Genomic DNA, 7,339 nt, shown 5'->3' with positions numbered 1-7,339 from the left:
AGGACGAGGTAGCTCTTGAGGTAACAGGATACAACTCGTACACTTCACCAGAAGGCGAAAAGGTTGAGATTAGATACGTTGCTAACGAAAATGGATACCAACCACAGGTAAACCGATAAGCTCCATCGAGTCAGATAATAATGTCTTCTAAGTTTTAGTCCCAAACCTTAAATATCAGTATTTTCTTGTATATATAAAAAGTGAAGTCCCGTGTCCCCTAGTGGGGTATGGGACAGATGATGTACATCCGTTTCACTGATCGATTTTCTTTAGGGAGAAGTAGGTGATCAGCCTTCTGTGTCCTGCCAGACCGAGACATTTTTTTTTGTGCGTCCCCACCGGGAATCCAACCCAGGACCCCTCGGTTTTACGCTCACGCGTTAACCACTGTATCAAGGAGGCGGTCTTGTATATTTAATGCCAGAAAAATACCTTTTATGATATTTAATCTACTAGCGATTGCACTGAACCTACGTGTGATGTATAACTTGTGTTTCTTGTAAACTTAATGACCACTACATTAAAGACTATTTTTTTTTTTCACAGGGTTCGCATTTACCCGTTGCCCCAGAACCTCTGCCAATCCCAGACTACATCGTTCGCTCCATCGAATACATCAAGGCGCACCCAGCTCCAGTCGAGAAGAAACTCTAAGCTAACACCAACTGATTTATACGCCTAACAACCAGGAAGCCGATAAAACCATTTCTCACTATAAGAATGCTATTGTCATCTTTATATGCTGTTATGTTACTGTTAAATGTTTTTACTGTGGCCGCGGATTTTAGGTTATTTACTAACAATTGTTAACACTGAGCGAGACACGGACATTCTTAGAACTATATTAATGTTGTACGCAACAACGTTTTGTAAGCTTTAAAAGTAAACATTAATATTAGCTCTAATATGTTGTTTTTAATTCTTATAGTCTGAAATAAAATGTTGGAAATTTATTAGTTGTCGTTTAACTCGTTTTCTTAATATGCGCTCTCTAATAAAACGAAAACGTTAATTCAATGCATTATATTTGTTTTACTAAAATCAATTTAACAAAATGCATATGTACTGATAAAAATTTTTACAGTATGGTTGAATCAATGATTTACCGCCATAACAAAATTAATTTATAAGAATTTTATATTATTTTATAACTACTTAATTATTTGTTAACAGCAAAAATCATCACAAAATATTGATTAAAATAGATTCTTACAGTTAAGGCGATAAAGTTTTTACATCTCAACTTCACAAAAACATTAACTTATTGATTTACTTTATCTTATAGAAAACATAGACATATAGATAAAATTATTGTTAAATTTGATATTAATATGGACATTTCAATATATGTCATCAGTTATGTTGAATACAGAGAGTAATAATCATCGTGCGAATAAATTATTTGCCAAATTGATATTAATGATGATATTTATCAGCAATTTTACATATTAATATTACATTTGTTAAATATTTAAATAAAGATGTTACTATGCACCTTTGAGAGCTTAAATCTAATTTTACAAAACAGTTATACATATAATATATATATATATATATATATATATATATATATATATATATATATATATATATATATATATATATATATATATATATATATACTAGCTGCACCCGGCACACGCTGTTCTGCCTTACTCTTATCATTTAGGGGTATGAAAAATAGATGTTGGCCGATTCTCATAGATACCGGATAAGCACAAAAAATTTCATCAAAATCGGTCAAGCCGTTTCGGAAGAGTATGGCAACGAAAACTGTGACACGAGAATTTTATATATTAGATATGAAAATTCGTTCATGAATCAAGATATACGCTTTTTTAGTTAACTATTTCATTGTTGAAGTGTAAGGTAGGAGTGAAATTTAAAATTATGTGAAAAATGTTTTAGTTCAGAGAACGGATACGATATGGAAGATGGAGAATCATGGAATTTAGTCGCACACCAATGTAAAGTTCTATGGCATCTTACTTATTACTTTAAATGAATTATTAAATGTTGTTTAAAATGTTCGTTACTACTCTTCTCTGTATAAGCAACTTTCCGAACTGGTGTTAAAGACTAAATTAATGTAATTTGACGATTCAAAAGCGCTTCTGAAGGTAGTCTAGTTGAATGAATATATGTTTGAATTAATTGTAAATGTTAATTAATGTATTAAAATCAGAAACGTATTATCCTAATGCAATTAATGATTTCAAACAAAGACCGTTTGATATGTTTGATATTAAGGATGACCTTTTTGATTTTTATATTCCTTTTAAATTTATTCAAATGCAAATACGCAAAATTGCTTTTACTTTTTCTATAAGTACCCACTTAAAGAGGTTTAGTTTATAATATTAACTCATCCCTGGAAGTACTGAACCGATTTTGGTAGTTCACAAAATTCAGTTAGAAGATAATGAAAAGAAGATATGTTATATTTGGCATCGTATAAAGGATGGCAATTTGTAATCCCCCTTAAGGTAAAATACTCTTAATACGAAGTAGGTTGAAAATTATTTATTTTTGAAAGGAAAGAGTACCGCCTTCAATGATTTTCGAAAATACGCTTGCCCCACTTAGGAATCAAATCGGCTTAAATCTGACAAGATCGTGTCCCTGTTATTTTGTTGCATCGAAATATCTGTTTGTCTCTTATACACGCCTAAATCACTCAACTGATTTGGATCAAATTTGAAACACACATAGTTTAAGACCCGAAAAAGGATCAATGTTAGTTCTTGTCCCGGGGACTATCCTCTAAAAATCTCGAACTGTCCCTTTGTCTTTTGACAACAGAAGCGAAGCCGCAGACAGAAGTATTATTTAAAAAGCTACACAATACATACTTTTTATGCCATTTTGTATCCGTATATTTTCAATATAAGTTAAGCAAATATCATCTTGTTACAGTTAAAATCCCTTAGGACACAAGAACTCTCTCTCGTTGGACAGCAACTAAGTCAAAGCGTTATGTTAATTTAAACAATGTAGACAACTCCCTTGGCATTTGGAGAATTTGTAGCCAATAATTGAGAAGTGTCGAACGAGACAGATAATAGGTTTAGACGTTTTGATCAGCGGGTATCCTGACATCTGGACTTAAACATTCATACGTTGATGAATCATCAGGAATAACGTAAAAACGTACGGGCGCGTCGGATGTAAGAATTAATTTCTGAATAGCCCTTTGGTATATTTCATGTCGTTATTGAAAAATTAAATAATAAAAATGTGAATTTATTAACCCACATTCGCGAAAAATTATAGATGCTCTCGGATCTGCGTATTTTCCTGGCTCATACTTATTTATCGAAGTAAAATAAATGAAAAAGTAATAAGCAGATACGGAAGGAAAATATAGATTTTACACGCATACAAAGAGTAAAAAAGACCAATTAATTAAACCAAAATTTAAAAGCACACGGAGTTATATTAGTATCGTTTAGTGATTTTATGGGATTATTATATAGTAGATACCTACGTCATATAACAGTCATATAACAGAAGACCTCAGATTTAAAATCGAAACGTGGGGAGCTTGCGGGCAGGCGGGCGTTCAGGAATTGAATAGATTTTTCAATTTATCTGCGTATATGGAAAACATCACCACTGCTAGAAACGGTGAAGGGAAACATCGTGAGGAAATCGGCATGTTCATGAACCAAGAAGTTCGACGGCGACGTGGTGGATTATATATAAATCATTGAATTACATGACAGTAGGGAATTTTAAATGTCAAAAATAAAACAATATCGAATCTGTTACAAATATAAGGGTGGCATCTTCCTTTAATATCTTTACAGATTCAAAACAGTACAGATTGAATTTTGAATAAACAAATAGTTCAGTTTAATTTTTCGAAACTGTTATTTAAGATATTGTATTTCATCTTTTTCTAAATAGGCCTTTGATTATAAATACCAAACACGTGTATTTCAGAAAGAACCTCTCAATTTCTGTGGGATGTCCTCATTAGAGCCTTTCTTGTCACGATATTCTTGGAATGTATGTTTTTCAACTAGATTAGAACCCAAAAAAAGGAAATAATCCGGTACACATGTAAAAATAATGAATACGTACGGTCGTAATTTTTTAATACATTATACGATTTCCATTCCCAGTGAAGACAACAATTCGTATGTACATTACCGACTTTTTACCAACTTGCATTTGTTTCCATGTGGATAATGACATATAATGGTAATAATTTAAAGACTTTACAAATGTATCACATCTACCCAGGCGGAGCCGGGGGTGTAGCTAGTCATTCAGCACTGTTCCCATTATCCTATCAAGCTGTGCATCATTAAATGTTCACTATATAATGAACAAATTTTTATGCGTTAAACTAATGAAGGTCAAGGTTATTCTACTTAATGTCAGCACATTTGATCCATGTATAATAAATATCCAATGAAGCAGAGTCTCAGTGACTAATTCCATCGCCTAAATTCGAATATAATTTATTTATTTGGCCTGCAATTAAATATTCTCATATTTCTTGTGTAACTGAATAAAATTATTTAGACCTTAAATATATTGATATAATGACTATTTTTAGCAGTATGTTTATGTCTGACAATTGTGTGATCTATCATTGTATAAGCATTTGACACACACAGCAACATAGTTCGTTCAAGATTATCTTCAAATAATCCATTATCTATCATTGTTATAGTTATACGATTGTATAATACAGATAAGAGGTCAAATAGTAAACTTAAAGCTCACAAATGCAATGACATCACCTAACGCATATTCAAAAATGAATATATAGATATATACATATGTATGAATACATTTTTGTAACACAATTTCCATGTGTCACTTTGCACATAATGTTATATGCCAACGTTGAAGGTTACATGAAATGATTTATTGATACATATACAAGTTTGTATAATAAATCGTAAAATAGCAAATACGATATACATAATGACGTGTAATTATACATACTTACCAAATTTAGATGACTTTCCGCGAGTTCCCGGGATTTTTTTTTTTGGGGGGGAATTTCCGCGATATAAATCCTATATCCTTTCTCGAGTTTCAAACAATCCTTGTACCAAATTTCGTTCAAATCGGTTCAGTGGATTAGGCGTTAAATGAAACAGACTTAGAATTTATTAATTCTATTGTGATTTGTTTTTAAAAGTCAATTATTTAATACTAACCAAACTTACAATAAACAGTAAAAGCAATTTCTTGATCAAACAATAACAAAAGATAAGGATGTTACGCATTTTCACATGAGGTTTATGTCACGTGTAGGTGCTGTCATACTAAAACGACAATAGTGCACTACAAAATGTATTTAACATTACTCTTTATCCTCCATTATTGATATCTTAGTTTGAGAACATTCATAAAAGTAATAAAATTTTACAGGAGAGGAAATGGACATTAGAATTACTTAACAATCTACTGAATAATACTATTTCATGCTATAATTACAAAATCAAATAATATTTTGTAATGAAAGTCCAATTTATATTGGAAAATGTACCAAATGTATTTTGGTACTTGATAATGTACATGTGTTATTCTTAGTTCATATAATTTCCAACCAACTTCGAAGAAAGGAGAAGGTTATCACATCGACACTATTTTTTGGGTTAGTTCTCTCATATCTTTTTACTGTATGAACCGATTTTTATGATTATCTTTTTCTTTGAAAGCTGGTGTCTGCCATTTAAATTTAGTCTACAATTTGAAGGCCGGTTAGATTTTTATAAAAATAGTTATTGTATAGGTGTGCGGTTAGTATTGGTTAATATTATAACGGACGTAGAAATTTAAGATAATAACATTCAAATAATTAAAAAGGTGGACATGCTTTGGATATCTCATTGACAAAATATATAATTGTTTTAAAGGACTCCCACAAATGATACCGGAAGCTTTTATGTAGCTATTTATAATATTTTTTATTACAGAAATAAGAGTTATTTTATCTATTCATATTATTTAAATATTTTTATTTTCACAAGTGACTCTGGCAAGAAATAATCAATTATCATACACAGAGATTCAATCAAGTCTTCTAATAAAAACCCAGTCCAAACCGACAAAAAAATTAGGTCAACACATTATGAGCTGAGGTAATATTGTTAGCAAAAACCTAAAAGTAGTATTGTATACAACAAGACATTTGATTGATGGGCAGTTATTACGTACTCTTAAGCGTATGTTTAACGATTAGCCCTGGCGCTCGGGCCGACCAATTACAACACTACTTTTTGAATTACCTTGCTAGGTTATTATATGAGGGACTAGCGGTTAACTCAAGCAAATATGTCGTTTACGAGTCGGTCAAAATCTCTATTTTATGTCCCTCGTGTGAGGTGAAAACAATAAGAAATTTTGCTTTATAGTGTGAGAGAACATGGGATATTTGCCAAATCTCAGTAGTACATCATAATTTCTGGCAAACAACTTTTCTATCGTTGGAATCTTAGCTCTTTATGGATTATGTTATATTAATAATAAGTCCCTGCTATTGATATTATTAATGTGAAAGTAAACTGAATCTATTTAGACGAAATCTTGTAGAGATTTAGTTTAAGATCCGAGAAATACATAGGATTGTATATATACAATTCCGGGATATATCTCGGAATGATTCCTAGGAACGGCAAATATGCAGGGAAAACCAAGTTCTGTGTATCTTTTCCTTTCACGACAGAAGAAGGTGTAGGCGGAAACTAGTTCTTGGTAAATTCAGCGTACTTTCATTAATTAGACTTTTAATCATTAAAACAGATATTAATCTAATAAAAATTCAGTCACTAAGCGGAAATTTGCAATAGCCGCTTGTGCCTTTACCCTTTTTTTAAATATTTGCGAGGGACAAAAGGATTTAATAAAGAAAAACATACCCAGAAGACGGAAAAACTCTTACTTTAACTCGTAATAGAGGATTGCTGATAGGTTTTCTGAGTCGCTATTTAATATTACAGGAAATAAGCATAATGTCAAACTTTAATTTGGAAAAGTAAAGTACAGAGTTTCGCGCTGACTTCACTGTAGAATGTTTTCTTAGAGCCGGTGCTATCTAATCTAAAAGCGTGATTAACACAAGTCTTGATAAAAAAAGGATCAGTTTAAATACAAACTTAGGGAGAAATCTGTCATATGGCTACTTAGAAAAAGTTTGAATATAAAATGAGAGACAATAAAAGCATTCGTTAAATATTATTCAACTACTCCTTTAATATCTCGATACAATTATTGTGTTGACTACTTAAAAATACAGAAAATAAGGTGCTTTTTCAAACACCGCTTTCTCTCACTTTTTAACAATTTTCATCTCACTGCTTTTCTTCTAAGAGCA

General features: G+C 31.5%; 1 long non-coding RNA gene across 1 annotated transcript; it reads left to right on the top strand.

Annotated features, from left to right (window-relative positions):
* On the top strand, nt 1–953 carry LOC119830884. Its single transcript, XR_005287868.1, has 2 exons — nt 1–107; nt 547–953. It is a non-coding gene; the product is annotated as an uncharacterized LOC119830884 (long non-coding RNA).
* Nucleotides 954–7,339: the final 6,386 nt, after the last annotated feature.

Source organism: Zerene cesonia, chromosome 12 (assembly GCF_012273895.1).
Source record: "Zerene cesonia ecotype Mississippi chromosome 12, Zerene_cesonia_1.1, whole genome shotgun sequence".
Classification (NCBI taxonomy): domain Eukaryota; kingdom Metazoa; phylum Arthropoda; class Insecta; order Lepidoptera; family Pieridae; genus Zerene; species Zerene cesonia.
This window is presented reverse-complemented; position numbering and strand designations above follow the sequence as displayed.